Source organism: Coffea eugenioides, chromosome 3, assembly GCF_003713205.1.
Source record: "Coffea eugenioides isolate CCC68of chromosome 3, Ceug_1.0, whole genome shotgun sequence".
NCBI lineage: Eukaryota > Viridiplantae > Streptophyta > Magnoliopsida > Gentianales > Rubiaceae > Coffea > Coffea eugenioides.
Genome location: NC_040037.1, coordinates 12,192,482 through 12,213,270, shown reverse-complemented (window position 1 = coordinate 12,213,270; position 20,789 = coordinate 12,192,482). Strand labels below are relative to the sequence as shown.

Genomic DNA, 20,789 nt, shown 5'->3' with positions numbered 1-20,789 from the left:
ATTTTCTTTTTCCTAAACGTGAAAATTATATCCCAAAACCTACAAAATATCAAACTTATACAATTAATTTCACAATCTATATTTGTTGCGTAAGTGTGTACAACTATTAGAGGTAATATCTATATTATACCATGGAGTTGAAACTGATAATTGAAGATGCCCTAAATCAGTAGAATGTAAAAATGCTGAATTTGCCTAGAGGCCCTGTGGTTTCAAAGTTCTAACCTCTTGGATTTTCAACTTTGGATTTCATATTCAGTTTGCACTGAGTTAAGATGCGTTTGATAAAACTGAAATCTGAAATCTGAAGTCTAAATTCTTTAAGTTATTAAATTGTTATGTACTAAATCTGATACATTTGAGTATATATCACATTAAGTGATAAGTGAATAGTTTATCACTTATTTTTAGGAGTAAGTTTTGTCTAGAAAATTTAGTGTCACTTAATTAATTCAGATATTCAAGTTTTGGTTATCAAAAGCATTTGAACATATTAAGATCTGAATCCATTAAATTTAAGTTCTGAATCCATTAAATTAGCAAACAAACCTTAACTTGAAGTTTGAACAAGAGAATTGCAACAGAGGATAATGATCACAAGCTAGGATGCTTCATTCATTTCTATAGAGATAATTACATCTACTATAGATATCCTGACTAAAAAAGTAATTAAATAAGGTTTAATTTATTCCTTCTTCTTTTTTTTTCCAATTAATAAATCTAGAAGTAGCTAGAGTGGGAACCGGAAATAGAAAAAAATCAAAACTATGCAATTTATCACCAGCTCAGAAAATTTAAATGCGTGCAATTATGGCAATTGATTCATTATTCTTGTTGTGGGGGAACATGTACAAACATGCAGCCATCGGTGGAGGAGGAGATTGAGACGAGAGGTATAGCAAGGATTTTATTATTTTTCATTAAATATTGAATGAATTTGGGCTAATCTATTATATGAGTTGAGTAATTGATGAGATAAGTCTCAAGATTTCATCTGGCCCAAACTGCATTCTTACAAAAGAAATAAGAAAATGAATCCAAATTTCTAAACTTTAATTCCGACATAACCATAATTAATTTGTTTTGACAAAATACACAAGGGCCACGATCAATCCAAAATGGAATTCTAATTTATTACCTAAAATAAGTATAAACAAATCTAAGAAAAAAAATCAATCCAATTTATGTCAGGACCGACCCAATGACTTGTAGACGGTACCAATCTAACAAGAAAAAATAGTAACGGGCACGAGTTTGAGGCAAACTATAGTTGTAAAAAAAATGGGAAAAAAAAAACTATAGTTGTAGAAAAGAAGAAGAACGAGAAAGGGAAAAATAAAAGGAAAGAGGGAGAACTTTGGTCTGATTGTTCAGATATGATTTAGTTGGGGAACAAAACATATTTTTTTCAAATTGAAATTATGCCCCTCAACTTACGTTCTTCTAAAATAAATTAAATAAATTTTTTAAAAGTGCAATTAAGCTCCTAAATTAACTTCTGTTACTTAAGAAGTAAGGGTGGTATGGAAATTTTAAACTTTTCTATTAAAATTGATGGTTTATGTCCATATTTCAGATAATCTGAAATTACGAGGAAGTTCTCTAGGTTTTTTTTTTTTTTTTTTTTTTTGAAGCATCTAGGTATTTTTCAAATGATATAGGATTTCGTGGAATCAAACCACAGAAGAGTTTCGTGTATTTTATACCATACTTTTTTAACGTACTGATTTTTTTTTTTTTTTTCACGTACTGATAAAACCACCATTTTTAGGCCCATTAAAAAAGATACGAGCCGGCTTCACTTATTTGGATGTTTCTCAATCATGACATCTCTGGGCGGATCCATTAGTTTGTCACTTGTTTCAATATTGACCTTTCAACGAATTAGCTGATCTTCTAATTTGGATCACCAATAAGTTCCTTTACCATTTCCAAGACTAATTCACTCAATTAGTCTTGAATGATCAAGTTTTTTGAAAATGCAACTCCTCCGAAATTTTCTTGTGATGCCCGAAACGTTTATACTAAACAATAAATGGTGTGAATTTTCCTATTATAAATGTGACGAGGAGTTTTAAATTAGACTCAAACTTCCACTACTGCAAGTGTATAACACTACACTGTGAAACATAAATTAAATAAAGAAACAAATATGAAAATAGCTCATAGAATCGATTTTCTCTCTAAACATGCTAGATAAATGACCTGATAATCACAAATTATCACCTTGGCTAAGCATGGCATGATTTCTAATGTACGTGAAACCTACTCTTGTAACAAATCAATTATTCCTTTAACTAGTTCGTGCCTACTTTTGTGGTTATAAAATTAACTATTTGCTCATTAATTTCTAAAAAATTACATGATAAAAAATCACAAATGTACTTTTCTACTCTTGTGAATCAACTCTTTCAATTTAGCACTTTCTTGAGCTAGTGTCAAATCTCAACTCTCTTTGATGATCTAATACAATTAGATAATCATAATTAATGACCAGTTAATCCTGATTTTACAAATAAAAGTGCTAAATACTTGCTCAAATGATAAATACAACAACCAAGTTCATTTCATCCAACAACGGAGCGATTAAATCTACCTAGATATGAAACTTTAGAACAAAATAATGAAAAGACCAAACTCTTCCAAAACAAAATCCTCACCTGGTAAAAGGGACCAAAAAGAGTATATATATATATATGTATGTATGTATGTATGTATGTATGTATGTATGTATGTATGTATATATATATATATATAAACGAACTACTGATCGAACCCTAAAGCCACAGACTCTGATCCGGGAGGAATTAGAGGAGTTTGGCTCTGAAAACCACTTCAGGGGATTAAAAGCGGTTTCCCGCGGGAAGAGGTAGAGAAGAAAAGGATTGGGAAATATTATGATGAAATTACATTTAGTCCTAATTATTCTGAATTCCAGCACTTACATAATCAAACTAACGGCGAGTGTTTCCCACGCCTCTAAAACTCTTTCAGTTTTCTGAATTCCATCAACGATTTTATTTAATCGGGATGGATTTTATAATTTAGGGACTTTAGTGTCCCATTTTAAATTTTAAGGACTGAATTGAAGATTTTACTCTTTTTCTAGTATAGACTATAAAAGCACATCAGTATACTTATCTATTAGTGCATTTACTATAGTTATGTTGAAAAGTGTGAACAATTGAAGTAATTAAAGAGAAATTGGATTAATCAGTGTAACAAAAATTGTTTGAAACATCTGTAACGTGACATGGTGACTTACAAAATGTTAATATTTCCAAATTACTATATTGTTCATGCACAAAACATTTATGCTATATTAAAACTAAAAGACAAAAGACTTAAAAAATGATGTAGATGGATATAGTACATCAATATTATATTTCATGCACTTAAGGATAACGATGCATTAGGGAAGATGACATCAAAATGTCCTTAAAAGTACAAAAATATGGTTTTACTATACTTATTGTTTTATGATGAAGAATGAGCAAGATTCTATCAAAATTGTTAATCACTTTAATACTAATCCTATAAAAATTAGCCTATGTACTACATTTGGATTATCAAAAAGTCCATTCATTAATTCTAATACTAATTAGTATAGTTTGTCATAAATACTTGTGTCCTTAGTTAGAAGCTCTTCCATAGTCTTCTTTCAATGCATAGGTTGCATTATAAGTTTCAAACCTTCCCATTATTTTTATTTTTTAAGAAAATCCTTTACCACTAAAACCCATGCAACAGGATACCCTCTAAATGCATAGGTAAAGTGGATTTCTAGTTGATTTGAGATATTGGTAGGAAGAAAAGGATCTTCGCATTTAATGAATTTGAATAACTGCAAGTTTGGAATATCAATTTGAGCAACTAACCACTTAATGCAATCTCTAAATAGTAGTCTATTCGACTTAAAATGTTTAAACTCATCACCATGGCTAGCTAATGCCACCGCCAACACTCTGATTTTTTGCTCAATAACTCAATGGGCCAAAGATTCAAAGAAGATTAGGATAATGAATAGCAACAATGATCTTCTTCCAATTTACTTCTTCTTAAGAAGTATAGCATACTGCACTTTTAACTTTTAGTTCCACCCTTCAATTCGCACAACAGGGTTAAAATTTTGGAACACAAAAATTGCTCATGATACATAGTAAACTTGATAGAGATAATTAAAGCTTCATTATACCAACTTGATTAAAATCAGCAAATTTGTAAAATGGGCAGGAACCTTAAGACAGTGAAGACGAAAGTCTACCAAAAAAAATTAACAAACAAACAAATAGGAAAAGGAGATTGATACCCTATCTGGAGATGAAGAAATAGGCCCATTATTTTATGAATTTTATTACCAACACTAAATATCAACTTTAGCAGCCAACAAAGCTAGTAACTTATTGCTAGCCTCTATTGCTCAATTTCTTTTCTTCCTATTGCGAGTAAATTTGTGGTCAATAAGAGTTTATTTTACGTATTTTTAAGTGCATTTTATTAGTTAATTTTGAGTTGATTATTTAGTTTTATAATTAAAATAAAGAGGTTTTTGGTAAAATTATATATTTTTGGTAAAAGTGGATAATATTGCATTTTTAGTGATTTTAATGGTAAAACCTTCATTTTTATGCAGGAATGGTGACTCAATCACCAAAGGATGGCAAATGAGGTGAAAAATAGAGATTTGGTGATGAATTTAAGTGGTGAAAAGAAAAATGAAGTGAAAAACGTTCAAGTGAAGAATTGCACTTCAAGACAGTTTTGACACTCTTCAATATTTTGATCATATCTGGAGCTACACTTATCGGATTGAGGTGATCTTTATACCATTTTAAAGCTAAGAAATAGATCTACAATTTGTATGAAGACATAGAAATCCAGTTCTACCATCTTCATGGACAAAAAGCTGGAATACAGAAGCTACACCCTGTGGTCGGAATCTGAAACAGGGGTTTGACCAGGTGATAGTATTTCGATCATATCTCAGGCTACAAAACTCCGATTTGGATGATTTTTATAGCATTGGAAAGCTAACTCAAAGGGCTACAACTTTGGTGTTTTGCAAAAAAACCAGTTATGACAAGTATACAGGCCAAAATCGTAATATTGGGTATGTATCGGGTCGATCCCACGAGGAGCAATTAAAACAATTATTAGATACTAATTTACTCTATTATTTAGACTCACAATAAAATTAAGCAGAAAATTTAGAATTAAATTCAACTACAAGAGTTCTTAACTAGAAAATTGCAATATCTCAAGGGGAGTAGAATTCACTAAATATTAAGATCTAGGGATGTAGATCCCACTTATGACACAAAAGATCTAAAATGAATTAATTCAACACTTGTTACTGCTCTTGTTTAACCAAGGATTCATTTCCAGAAATACCAAAATCACATTCTCATGATAATAATGGGTTAAAACAGATTAGTTTTTCCTAATCTCTTGGTAAGTACTAAATTTGTTCTTATTCACACATGAAATGCAGATTTCATCCACTTGAATGTATTTCTATTCTCATGAATATACAACTCAAGTTCTACTTGTGTCATTCCATTATTTTTACCATTTCTTAATGAATAAAAACAACTATAAACCTGTTATTGGTGATCAAACAACAACAAGTAATCAAACATACACAAGTAGACAAGTTAATACAACATATAACAAGAATGAATAACAATCAATTCATATCATTTGGCCATAAGCTTCATCTACTCCCTAGATAAAGAAAATTAGCTACTCATGAATGATAAAACACTCATAACTTCATTAATGTAAATCATCATGAATTACAAATACAAGAGGAGTAAAGAAAGCCTTAGCCAAGATATGGTGAAACCTTCAAAAATCTTCTTTGTTCTTCAACTTAGATGATTACACAATGAAATCCCAATTTTTCTTGCAATTCCTAGGTAGAGAGAATATGTTTTTCTGTAAGAAGCTAAGCTACGAATGGATGTCCAGACCTCTCCCTATATCTCTGCATAAAAAACACTCAAAGGCTTATTTTTCCAAGTCAAATTCCAACTTTTGATTCCCCAAATCTAACTTTGTTATAATTGTCAATAACCAATATTTTTGACTTGAAAATAAGCCACCTTTCTTGCCCTTTTGACTTCTGAAGCATGTGCACCGAATTCCCTTGCATCTTATAGCTGGAAAGTGGTATGAACACAAGAGAAAATGGCTGAGCAATTTGCAGAATTTCGGCTACAAAACGCGCTTACACAAAACGCGGCTACAACTCGCGTTTTTTTCACTCGCGTTTTCACTTTGACCTTATTTCAACTGCGATTTTCTCCATGAAGCAGGCCGAACTGGTTTTTGTGCAAAACACCAAAGTTGTAGCCCTTTGAGTTAGCTTTCCAATGCTCTAAAATCATCCAAATCGGAGTTTTGTAACCTGAGATATTATCGAAATACTATCACCTGGTCAAACCCCTGTTTCAGATTCCGACCACAGGGTGCAGCTTCTGTATTCCAGCTTTTTGTCCATGAAGATGGTAGAACCGGATTTCGATGTCTTCATACAAATTGTAGATCTCTTTCTTAGCTTTAAAATGGTATAAAGATCACCTCAATCCGATAAGTGTAGCTCCAGATATGATCAAAATATTGAAGAGTGTCAAAACTGTCTTGAAGTGCAATTCTTCACTTGAACGTTTTTCACTTCATTTTTCTTTTCACCACTTAAATTCATCACCAAATCTCTATTTTTCACCTCATTTTCCATCCTTTGGTGATTGAGTCATCATTCCTGCATAAAAATGAAGGTTTTACCATTAAAATCACTAAAAATGCAATATTATTCACTTTTATCAAAAATATATAATTTTACCAAAAACCTCTTTATTTTAATTATAAAACTAAATAATCAACTCAAAATTAACTAATAAAATGCACTTAAAAATACGTAAAATAAACTCTTATCAAATACCCCCACACTTGAATCATTGCTTGTCCTCAAGCAATATAAAATTCCAACCATCAATGATCCAAAAATTGAAAATAAACATATGTAGTATTTCAACTCCATTTCCTTGAATCAAGGTAAATAACCCTTATGTGATCTTTCCATTAAGTTCAAGTACTCATAATATCAAGCAAAGAAGAGCCAAGTATACCATAATTTTACCAATTCAACTCAACTTCTTATTTTTATCCAATTTCGCAAGCAAGCAACTCCTATAGTCAATAAAGATGCTAACTAATCTCATGATCAACTTCTTATTTTTCTTAAAGAGGGATTTAATTTACTTTTTATTTATTTATATTTTTTTATATATTTTAAGGGTTAAATATTACTTAAGTTGTGAAAAATGCCTTTTGACGCGAAGATCAACATTTTTAGATGCAGATCCCCGGTTACTCAACATTTCACATACTCAAGTTGCTTTGCATACTCTTAATTCAAGTACCTTTTTACGCGAATGTCGACATTTGTAGATGCCAACCCCCGGTTACTCGGTATGAGAATCATTGGAGTAGAATAACCCTTTTTTTTTTTTAATATATATATATATAATAAAATTCCCTCTAAGAGTAATCATGAGAAGAGTATGACACTTATTAACCATATTAATTTCTTATCTTATAAAATTAGATAAAAAGAAGAATTTTCATCAAATATACAAAATGTAGGCATAATTTTCTCCACTTTACTAGATATACTTTCCTATAGATGTAAAAATTATAATCACATAAAAATCATTTCCAAATTTCATGAGAAAAGAAGTATCAAAACCGCATATATTTATTTCAAAAGGATAAGTGACAAAATTTTATTTATTTATTATAGTTAATAACATATATATGTATAAGGTTTTGGAAAAATTTTGACAGAGTCTCCCCTTAAAAGTGGACTAAAACTCCCTGCCAGCAACCACAAGAAACACCATTTAAGCACAAGAATTATATCAAACACAACTAAAACCACAAGTATCACACATATTTCTCCCCCCACACTTAAATTACACATTGTCCTCAATGTGTAGGGAAGAAATGAAACAAAAGAAGAAAAGAAAAGAAAGAAGTACTCCCCAAGTCAATGGCTGAGATCCTTATCAGCCACTAATCACGAACCACTGTCAAAATACAAGTACCTACCACATAGAAAACAGAAAAATAAAATGAAGTTAAACAACTTAAGTTCCACAAGTTAAGATAATTAGGCAAGCAAGTTCATCAACTAAAGATAACTTCTGCAGTGTGCCAAGTCAGTCATCCCCCTCGGCATCATCATTATCCTCTGCATCACGATTGGGCGGTGGATGAATGCCCAAATGATCTTCAATTCGGCTTAGACGATTCCTAACGTCAGCGAACTGGAATGCAAAGTCCTCCATCTGGTCAAAAAGTCGCTGCCAATTAGTTTGTGGTGGAGGAGGTGGTGGTGCTGCAGTAGAAGGTCCAGCTTCATCCCGACCATGTCTAGCCTTTTGTCTCCGTTCCTGAACAGGGCGTGGAATGTCTCCCGTGCCAATACCAAGGCGGCGAAGAGTAATGATAGTCATCTCAGCACGTGGTGGAACATACTCCTGCCGCATGCCTTCCAAGGGAACCTCAAAACGGGGGAAGATTAAAGTCAGTAGACGAGGAAATGAAAGTTTGAAGGAAGTTGTCTTACGCCTCGCCGTAGACCTAATGTGGCTGATGATGATGTTAGGCAATGAAATCCGAGCATATGGAGATGTCCGGTTATGGAACATGTAATCCAAGAAATAGATATCGCTCTTGCGGACCTCCGTGTGCCCCCTCTTCTTTGGGATGACATTGTGAGCCATCATGTAAATGATAAGACGATGACGAGGTTCGAATACATTCGCCAATATAGTCTCCTTTCTGGTAGAGCGAAAAGGTTGGTACTCGAGACCAAACCTAGCCATGGCCAATGAGGGATCCCACCTCCTATTCGGGGGAACAAACTCCTTCTTCAAGTCTACTGGACGTCCGTCATCCATACACCCCAAAATAGCAGCCAAATCTTGCCGTGACAAGGTGATTCGTCTTCCACGCACCCAGGACTCAACTATTTCTCCACTATGGCGCGCCTTACTTTCAATGTTGGCGTAAAACGCGCACCAAGTCTGGGTAGTAATGGTTTGGAAGGGAGAGAATCGGAGCCCATCCTAGCTGAGCAAAAGCTTCTGAGATGTTGTACATCATCTCAACTGGTGGACTGACGTGCATCTCAAACAAAAACTCCAAATTAGCACGCGCCTCATGCCACTCCTGATTTCTGCGAGTGTTGAACCTAGCACTGTCAAATACCGATTTTTCCGCTCCACGGGAGGTGCCCTCACCAGGTCGATGGTTAACTGGTGGAGGAGAAGGTGAATTCTCCTCTTCAGTCACCTCCATCTCTTCATTAACCTCCCTCTCCTCACTACTAGAGGATGAAAGTACCGCTCTTCTTTCCCTTGGCATAGTACCTCTTTTTAACGGATCAAATACACCTTTAACGCAAATCAAGGGGTTGAGTTGCTTGATCAAAGTTTACCTGTTTTTACCTCAAATGATCATTTTGGCTCCCAATTGTCAAACCTATAACACAAAAACAACAAATTAACTAAAACACTTATTCAAACCACAAAATCACACCAATTTAACACATATAACTTAAACATTGGGTTGCCTCCTAATTAGCGCTTTTGTTTATAGTCGTTGGCTCGACTCACACATTCAGTTTCTTAAATTGAAGAAGAGTCGCCCAAAAGACATATGAGTCCTTTGGGTACGATTTCACCTGCCAAGTAGGGTTTCAATCGTTGTCCATTGACCTTAAACCTTTCATTTCTTGAATTTGCCACTTCAACCGCTCCATAGGGAAATACTTGAGTGACTTCAAATGGTCCAGACCACCTTGACTTCAATTTTCCTGAAAATAACCTCAGGCGTGAATTGAATAAAAGCACTTTTTGCCCTACCTAAAATTGTTTAGGAATAATGTGCTTGTCATGCCAATATTTGATCTTTTCTTTGTAAATTTTGGCATTTTCATATGCATGTAACCGGTGTTCCTCCAATTCACTCAGCTCAAGTAATCTCCTTCCACCTGCAAGATTAAAATCTATATTAATTGTTTTAATAGCCCAATAAGCTTTATGTTCAATCTCTACAGGTAAGTGACAAGCTTTTCCATAGACTAAACGATACGGCGACATCCCTAAGGGAGTCTTAAATGCAGTTCGGTAAGCCCATAGTGTGTCATCTAGCTTTGTAGCCCAATCCTTGCGTGATTTATTCACAGTTTTCTCCAAAATGAGCTTTATCTCACGATTAGCTAGCTCCGCTTGTCCATTGGCTTGAGGATGGTACGAGAATGATGTCTTGTGCCTACAGCCATATTTAAACAATAAGGAATCCAGTTGTTTGTTACAAAAATGTTTTCCTTCATCACTTATTATGGCCTTAGGTATACCAAATCTACAAAAAATATTCTTTTTAAGCAATCGGAGTACAACCTTAGAGTCATTAGTAGGTGAAGCGATTGCTTCTACCCATTTAGAAACATAATCTACTGCTACTAAGATGTACTTATTATTAAAAGAGCTTGGAAATGGTCCCATAAAATCTATACCCCATATATCAAATAATTCAACTTCTAAGAAGGTAGTTAGGGGCATTTCATTCTTTCGAGATATATTTTCAGTTCTTTGGCATGCATCACAACTTTTAACATATTCCCGAACATCTCGATACATAGTTGGCCAATAAAACCCTGATTGTCATACATTTGCCACAGTTTTTGAGGTGCTAAAATGTCCACCTGTTTCAAGGTTATGACAATGGTATAAAATATTATGTACCTCGTTTTCGGGAATACATCTACGTACCATACCATCGGCACAATGTTTATATAGCAATGGTTCCTCCCAAAAGTAACTTTTGACATCATGTAAGAATTTCTTCTTTTGATGGTAATTAAATCCCCTTGGAATCTTTCCACTTACCAAAAAATTAGCAATATCAGCATACCATGGAGAATTGATAATTGCTAGGACAAACTCATCCAGGAAATTCTCTTGAATAGGAACTTGATCCTTGACTGGAATATATTCTAGGCGTGATAGATGATCCGCTACTAGATTCTCTGTTCCCTTTTTGTCTTTTATCTCCACATCAAATTCCTGCAATAAAAGAATCCACCGAATTAGTCTTGGTTTTGCATCTTTTTTATGTAACAAATATTTAAGAGCCGCATGGTCCGTATATATAATAACTTTAGATCCTACTAGATAAGATCTAAATTTATCCAAAGCAAATATCACTGCCAATAGCTCTTTTTCTGTAGTTGCATAATTGAGTTGTGCCTCATTTAGCAACTTGCTAGCATAGTAAATGACGTGCAACCGTCATTCTTTCTTTTGTCCCAAAACTGCTCCAACCGCATAATCACTTGCATCACACATCAATTCAAATGGTAGTGACCAATCAGGCGAAGTTATAATTGGGGCCGAAATCAATTCCTTCTTCAACCTTTCAAATGCAACCAAACAATTGTCATCAAATTGAAAAGGAGTATCTTAACATAATAAATCACATAATGGCTTTACTATTTTAGAAAAATCTTTAATAAAACGTCTATAAAAGTCAGCATGTCCTAAAAAACTCCTTATCCCCTTGACATTGATTGGGGGTGGCAATTTTTCGATGACTTCTATTTTGGCTTGATCCACCTCAATTCCCTTGGAGGAAATCTTGTGTCCTAAGACAATTCCTTCTTTTACCATAAAATGACATTTCTCCCAATTCAGTACAAGATTTGTTTCCTCGCATCTCTGCAAAATCAATTCCAAATTATGAAGACACTGATCAAAAGATGAACCATACACAGAAAAATCATCCATAAATATCTCCATAATTTTCTCAATATAATCAGAAAAAATAGCCATCATGCATCGTTGAAAAGTTGCGGGAGCATTGCATAACCCAAATGGCATTCTTCTAAAGGCAAAAGTGCCATAAGGACATGTAAATGTGGTCTTCTCTTGATCCTCTGGAGCTATAGCTATTTGATTATATCCTGAAAAACCATCAAGAAAACAGTAAAATTCATATCCGGCTATTCGCTCCAATAATTGATCAAGAAATGGTAGGGAAAAATGATCTTTTCTTGTTACCGTATTTAACTTACGATAATCGATACACACTCTCCACCCTACCACAAGTCTAGATGGAATCAATTCATCATTTTTACCTATGATTGTAGTTATTCCACCTTTCTTTGGTACCACATGAATTGGACTAATCCAAACACTATCGGAGATAGGAAAGACTATACCTGCATCAAGCCACTTAAGAATTTCATTTCTTACCACCTCTTTCATGTTTGGATTGAGTCTTCTTTGTGTTTCCACCACTGGTTTGCAATTGTCCTCCAATAAAATATGATGCATGCATATAGAGGGACTTATACCTTTAATGTCTGCAATTGTCCATCCCATTGCTTTCTTATGCTTCCTTAGAACTCTTAGCAACTTTGTGCACTGCTCATCATCAAGGTCAGCACTAACAATTACAGGTAAAGTACTATTTTCTCCAAGAAATTCATACCTTAGATGAGTTGGAAGTGGTTTGAGCTCTAGTTTTGGAGGTTCAATTTCTGAAGGTGGTGAAAGCCCTTTTCCTTGGCCAAGACTTTCATACAAATTACCCCTTTTATAAGGTATTTGAAAATCCAAGTACTTGGCCAATTCTTCAATTTCTTTACAAACATCTTCTTGCTTACCTAAACTCATTAAACAATACTCAAGAGGATCTAAGTCAACGTTGACTTGACTCATCTCTTGGGTTAGTTTATCAATTGTGCCAATAGAATAAGCATGATCGGTAAAAGAAGGGTATTTTTCCATTTCATTCAAATTAAATTCTACCTCTTCTTCACCTTCTTGAAACTTAAGCTTGCCATTTTTGACATCAATAATAGTACCTGCAGTAGCTAGAAATGATCTACCTAGAATAATTGGCATAGATATATCTTCTTCCATATCTAATACCACAAAATCCACTGGAATGATAAATTTTTGAACTTTTATCAATACATTCTCCAACACTCCCAATGGATATCTAATAGACCGATCCGCTAGTTGCAAAGTAATATTAGTGAGTTTAATCTCATGCAAACCCAATTGTCTAGCCACCGTTAACGGTATTAATGATACACTAGCACCAAGATCACACAATGCCTTAGAAAAATCAACGTTACCTATGGTGCAAGTTATAGAAAAACTCCCCGGATCCTTCAACTTTGGTGGTAGCTTATTCTGAATAATTGCACTACATTCCTCCGTTAATGCTATTGTTTCGCAGTCTTCCAACTTTCTTTTTCTAGTCATGATTTCCTTGAGAAATTTCGCATAAGACGGAATCTGCAAAATAACATTGGCAAAAGGAATATTAATGTGCAATTGTTTGAAAAGTTTAACAAATTTTTCAAAATCTTTATCAAACTTATTTTGCTTTAATCTTTGTGGAAATGGAACCGTAGGAGGTATTGTAATGGTAGTGGAAGATGATGGTTGCTTTTCTCTTGGATTCTCCCGACTATTTTCCTCCACAATCGCCTCTTGGTTCCTCTGCTTTTCTTCTTGTTTTTCGTTCTCATCTTTCTCAACTTCCACCACTGGAGAATCTTCTAATTGTCTACCACTACGAAGAGTAATGGCTTTCACATGCTCCTTAGAATTGACCTCTGTTTTGCTAGGTAATTCTCCTTGATTTCGATTATTCAAAGAACTAGCGATTTGACCAATTTGGACCTCTACATTCCTGTACATTGTAGTGAGTTGGTCCAACCTTCCTTCTACTCGCTCAAATCTGTCTGAAGTAACTTTTGCGAGCTTTTCCACTGCCATCTCCCAACCCGGTTTAGTTTCAGCTTATGGTTGCCTTGATTGGAACACCGGTGGATTGGTTGGCCTTAGTTGATTTCCTTGATCCTTCCATCCAAAGTTTGGATGATTTCTCCACCCCGGATTGTAAGTATTCGAGTAGGGGTTATTTTGAGCATTACGATTGTAATTATTGACGAATTGTACCTGCTCAGAATCAACACACTCATTAGTATCATGTTCACCTCCACATATAGAACAACATATTACATGTGCATTAGATGAACTTGGACCAACTCCACCTTGTCTACTTAGCAACTTCATCACATTATTCATTTGAGCACTCAGCATATTGAGAGTGTCCATTTCTATCATACCTGCGTGACGTCTTGTATTACCTCTCTCATTGGCCCATTGGTAGTTATTTGCTGCCATTTCTTCTATCAAATTATGAGCCTCTTGGGGTGATTTACCCATTAAAGCTCCACCTGCAGCTGCATCGATCATAGTTTTAGTAGAAAAAGCTAAACCATTATAGAAGGTTTGTATGATTAACCATTCCGGTAGTCCATGATGTGGACATTTCCGAAGCAAATTTCTAAACCTTTCCCATGCCTCATATTATGATTCTCCCTCCAATTGACTAAAACTAGTGATATCCATTCTAAACTTAGCAGTCTTTCCTGGTGGAAAATACTTATTTAAGAATGCTCTTGATAAATCATCCCATCCGGTGAAAGTATTAGGAGCATGAGAGTGTAGCCAAAGTTTGGCCTTATCTCTCAAAGAAATTGGGAACAATCTTAGCCTTATAGCATCATCACTAACTCCATTCATTTTAATTGTATCACAAATTTCCAAGAATGTAGCTAAGTGTGTATTAGGATCTTCTACTGCATTACCTCCAAATTGAGATTGTTGAACCATTTGGATAAGTGATGGTTTAATCTCAAAATTGTTAGCATTTACCGTAGGCCTTACTATGCTTGTTTGAGATCCTTGTGTTCCCGGTAGAGTATAATCTCGTAGAACTCGCCTATTTGGGTCATTTTCGGCCATCTCTTCCTCAAATGGTAGATCTATTGAGATTTCCTCTATAGGTTGCCAAATCTCTTGTTCCTCTTGCTGTGGTGGATGCCTCCTTTGTCTACGTAGTGTCCTCTCAATTTCTGGATCGAAAGGTGTAACTTCCTGAGACGCCCGGTGCATACACTACAAACAGAAATAAGAGATATTATGCAATTTCAATTGTCAAAAACTGATTACAATATAAGATTAAATATAATCAGCTCAACTAATAAAAATAAATCTGTCTAAATTAATAGAGTTGATTAGGCTCTAATATTGCCGCTCCCCGGCAACGGCGCCAAAAACTTGACGGGTGTTTACTATAAGTGCAAGTTTAATTCCGAATTATACCCGTTTTTCTGCAAGTATACAGGCCAAAATCGTAATATTGGGTATGTATCGGGTCGATCCCACGAGGAGCAATTAAAACAATTATTAGATACTAATTTACTCTATTATTTAGACTCACAATAAAATTAAGCAGAAAATTTAGAATTAAATTCAACTACAAGAGTTCTTAACTAGAAAATTGCAATATCTCAAGGGGAGTAGAATTCACTAAATATTAAGATCTAGGGATGTAGATTCCACTTATGACACAAAAGATCTAAAATGAATTAATTCAACACTTGTTACTGCTCTTGTTTAACCAAGGATTCATTTCCAGAAATACCAAAATCACATTCTCATGATAATAATGGGTTAAAACAGATTAGTTTTTCCTAATCTCTTGGTAAATACTAAATCTGTTCTTATTCACACATGAAATGCAGATTTCATCCACTTGAATGTATTTCTATTCTCATGAATATACAACTCAAGTTCTACTTGTGTCATTCCATTATTTTTACCATTTCTTAATGAATAAAAACAACTATAAACCTGTTATTGGTGATCAAACAACAACAAGTAATCAAGCATACACAAGTAGACAAGTTAATACAACATATAACAAGAATGAATAACAATCAATTCATATCATTTGGCCATAAGCATCATCTACTCCCTAGATAAAGAAAATTAGCTACTCATGAATGATAAAACACTCATAACTTCATTAATGTAAATCATCATGAATTACAAATACAAGAGGAGTAAAGAAAGCCTTAGCCAAGATATGGTGAAGCCTTCAAAAATCTTCTTTGTTCTTCAACTTAGATGATTACACAATGAAATCCCAATTTTTCTTGCAATTCCTAGGTAGAGAGAATATGTTTTTCTGTAAGAAGCTAAGCTACGAATGGATGTCCAGACCTCTCCCTATATCTCTGCATAAAAAACACTCAAAGGCTTATTTTTCCAAGTCAAATTCCAACTTTTGATTCCCCAAATCTAACTTTGTTATAATTGTCAATAACCAATGTTTTTGACTTGAAAATAAGCCACCTTTCTTGCCCTTTTGACTTCTGAAGCATGTGCACCGAATTCCCTTGCATCTTATAGCTGGAAAGTGGTATGAACACAAGAGAAAATGGATGAGCAATTTGCAGAATTTCGGCTACAAAACGCGCTTACACAAAACGCGGCTACAACTCGCGTGTTTTTCACTCGCGTTTTCACTTTGACCTTATTTCAACTGCGATTTTCTCCATGATGCAGGCCGAACTGGTTTTTGTGCAAAACACCAAAGTTGTAGCCCTTTGAGTTAGCTTTCCAATGCTCTACAATTCATCCAAATCGAAGTTTTGTAGCCTGAGATATGATCGAAATACTATCACCTGGTCAAACCCCTGTTTCAGATTCCGACCACAGGGTGCAGCTTCTGTATTCCAGCTTTTTGTCCATGAAGATAGCAGAACTGGATTTCGATGTCTTCATACAAATTGTAGATCTCTTTCTTAGCTTTAAAATGGTATAAAGATAACCTCAATCCGATAAGTGTAGCTCCAGATATGATCAAAATATTGAAGAGTGTCAAAACTGTCTTGAAGTGCAATTCTTCACTTGAACGTTTTTCACTTCATTTTTCTTTTCACCACTTAAATTCATCACCAAATCTCTATTTTTCACCTCATTTGCCATCCTTTGGTGATTGAGTCATCATTCCTGCATAAAAATGAAGGTTTTACCATTAAAATCACTAAAAATGTAATATTATCCACTTTTACCAAAAATATATAATTTTACCAAAAACCTCTTTATTTTAATTATAAAACTAAATAATCAACTCAAAATTAACTAATAAAATGCACTTAAAAATACGTAAAATAAACTCTTATCAATGCTCCTCTTCATTTTGCATTTTGAAGCACCAACAGCATGTGATTTTCATAAATTCTAAACAAAAATACAAAAAACACGTACGTGCAATGCACGTGCTTTTTTCTAGTATAGATTATAAAAGCACTTCAGTATATTATTTATAAGTTGATTTAATTTACTTATCAATACACTTATGTTGAATATAATGGGAATAATCAAAATAAATAAGACATTGGATAAAGCAAAGAAGTGTCAAAATAACAAGAATTTGAATTGTCTCCATGCCAAGGTTTGTTTGTTAGGAAATGATTGACCAAATAACAAAACACCAAAATTAGACAACTAAGAGATGGCAGGTGTTCCATTTCAACTCCATCTAAGATGTATCAATTGCTCATTATTTTGTTGCAAATATCAAAACACTGATAAGGTTGAAGCATACTCTATAAATTTCAACCACTAAATTACATGTAGCATAACAATAGACAAAAGTACAAGAAAAAAGACAAGAAGTAAAATTTGAAGGACATGCAGATTGTAGAAGTATAAGAGAACAAATCCTTTCACCAACAAAAGGACAAAAGTCTACAATAATACCTGAAATTTGTATTAGTTGATTCGATGGTCTTATTTTCTGACACTCTCAAAGCAAAAACTGATATTTAAAAATGGATTGTGCTCTAATCACCTTTGTAGCTCAGGAAAATGATTGGCCTTACCTGTGACTGACCAATTGCACTTTGGTGGCAGCCTATTTCCATTACTTGCATGCAACTCAAACTGATTAGGCGTCACAACCAAAACAATATCAAGGAAAACAGTAACTAGTCTCTATTGCTCAATTTCATTTCTTCATATCGTGAGTAATTTTGTGGCCATGCTCCTCTTTATTTTGCATTTTGGAGCACCGACAGCGTGTGATTTTTATAACTACTAACAAAAATACAAGAAACACATGCAGCGCACGTGCTTTTTTCTAATATATGTTATAAAAAAAACACATCAGTATGCTTATTTCTAAGTTCATTTTACTTATCAAAACACTAGATAAAGCAAAAACAATCACAAGATTTGTGCAAAACCATCTGACTATTTTGAAACTAGTTAGTTAACCAAGCATAACATGTGGCGTACCAAAGGGACAGAGAGAGAAACGAAGTTGTACATCAAGAGAATTGGATTGTGGGAACATAACAAATAATAGGGGCGAAAGTCCTGTTGGGATTGTAAAAACCTATTGTTATTTCAACTTATTGACATTCACTCTACTTTGTTATAGTATAATCCCTTGCCATTATGTTAAAAGATTTAAAATTCTCTTGTATTATAATGTTTTTCTCATTCTTTCCTTTTAAATGTATGACTATAGAAATTAGGCTTTAAATTAGGTTTGCTTGCGGATGGTACTCCATTAGGCTATATGCTCATGGAAAGGCCAACGCAACTTTCAATTAGTATTTTATTTAGTGATTTAGTTTGGAAGATTGTACTATTCTTTTTTAAGTTGAAAATTTTTGACAAGTCTTATAAGGGACAATATTAATATTGTTAAACAACTAGATCAAGTAAGTACTTATCCATAATAGTCAAAGGATAAAATTAAGTTTTTCTTAATAAGTACTCATTTTTTGTTCTTGAATGCCAATACATTAGTGGTATATATGAGCCGATGGAATATGAGCAAAATGATTGAATATTAGACAAATATTTGATAAAGTATAAGACTTTCAAGTATAATCTATTTGCTAGTGTAGAAAATTTAATCTTTGCAAAATGTGAATTAAGAATGTAGTTTTCCCAAAATTATCATTAGCTAAAGTTCTTGTAGTGATCTATTCTAGTTCAAGTTAATTTTTATGGAAAATAAATTATCGGTCAATTTATACATCAAACTATGAAATGTTAATTCAAAAACTTGTAGATCGTGTGTTTGCGATGGATGGTGAGAGTGCCGCTGGATCGGATGGTTTTATAGGGAGATTCTTTACCTTTGCTTGGGACGTGATGGTCAAAGATGTCTGTGAAGCGGTGGGCAGTTTTTTGTGGATATGAGGTGCCTAAGAGTATTACTTCGATGTTGGTTGTGCTTATTCCGAAGGTAAGTGCTCTTCAAGACTTTAGTCAATTTCGGCCAATAAGTTTGTGTAATTTTATTAATAAGCCTTTGTCAAAAGTTTTGGCTGTTAGATTGGTAAAAGTGTTGCCTTGTATTATCTCACCTCAACAAAGTGGATTTGTTAAGGGTAGACAGATTTTTGACAATTTTCTGTTAGCTCAGGAGATAGTGTCATATATTGGAAAGTCTAATAGAGGGGGTAATATTGTTTTAAAACTTGACATGGTCAAAGCGTATGATAGGGTATCCTGGCATTTGCTATTGCAAGTGCTCAGAAAGTTCGGGTTTAGTGAGGTTTGGATAGATACGATTTGGAGGCTGATTTCGAATATTTGGTTCTCAGTTATTATTAATGGTTCACCCCAAGGTTTTTTTAAATCTAGTCAAGGTATTCGCCAAGGGGATCTGCTCTCACCAGCTCTCTTTGTCATAGGTGCTGAAGTCTTTTCTCGACTTCTAAATTCCTTGATTGGGCAACGGGGTTTTGTGCCTTTTGAGGTTCCACTAGGGTGCTCGGTTGTTACCCATTTAGCTTATGAAGATGATGTTATTATTTTTTCTAGTGGAATGAAGACATCGTTACAGCTGATTATAAAGTCGCTAGAGGATTATGAGATGATCTCGGGACAGAAAGTCAATCATCGTAAGAGTTGTTTTTTGTCTCATGCTAGTCTCTTGGGTGTACGAAAGCGCATTGTTGCACAAATCACTGGATTTCTTGCACAATCCTTCCCAGTAAAGTATCTTGGGTGCCCACTATACTCTGGAAGATGGAAGAATAGTTATTTTTCAGCTTTATGTACTTCAGTTGTTAATAGGGTGCTATTGTGGAAAGAGAAATTATTATCGTATGGCAGCAAATTGGTTTTGATACGGAGTGTGCTTTCTTCTATGCCTATCCATAATTTTGCGGCTTCCAATCCTCCTAAGGGGATACTTGGTATGTTGGAGAACATTTTTACTGATTTTTTATGGGGCGCTTCAGATTTTGGGCCACGTTTTCATCGGATTAAATGGGACCAACTATGTAAGCCTTATGAGGAGGGAGGTGTAGGTTTACGGTCGTTGCAACATGTTTTGATGCTTTTTCTTTGAAGTTGTGGTGGAAGTTCAAGCTACGACAATCATTGTGGGCAGAGTTCGTGCATTTGAAGTAGAGCTCGAATTTGCATCCTTGTTATTCCGAGGTTTGCCCAGGGCAATCTGCCACTTGGAGGAGGATGTTGGACGTTCAATTGGTGGCAAAGAGGCATATAAGGTGGATATTAGGTAGTGAAAACTCGAGTTTTTAGCATGACAATTGGTTAGGATCAGGTCCGCAATGTCGACAAGTGGAAATTTTTCAAGAACAGTCAGTTGCGGATTTCGTGGTTCAAGGTTGTTGAGATTTGCAGAGGTTATATAATGTTTTGCCTACGCGCTGTGTACAGAGGGTCTTGGATGTTGCTCCACCTTCTTTGGATCAGGTGGACAAAATGGTTTAGGCTCCAAGTAACTCGAGTGAGTTCTCTATAGCATTGGCCTATCAGGTAGTGCAGCAAGGTGGTAATAGTTCTAGACTCTTC

At 34.5% G+C, this 20,789-nt stretch overlaps 1 non-coding gene and 1 pseudogene across 1 annotated transcript; one reads left to right on the top strand and one right to left on the bottom strand.

Moving 5' to 3' along the window:
- Positions 1-8,222: 8,222 nt before the first annotated feature.
- On the bottom strand, positions 8,223-13,862 carry LOC113766053 (annotated as a pseudogene).
- Positions 13,863-14,403: 541 nt separating this feature from the next.
- LOC113767162 lies at positions 14,404-14,510 on the top strand. The gene has a single exon (XR_003467884.1). It is a non-coding gene; the product is annotated as a small nucleolar RNA R71 (small nucleolar RNA).
- Positions 14,511-20,789: the final 6,279 nt, after the last annotated feature.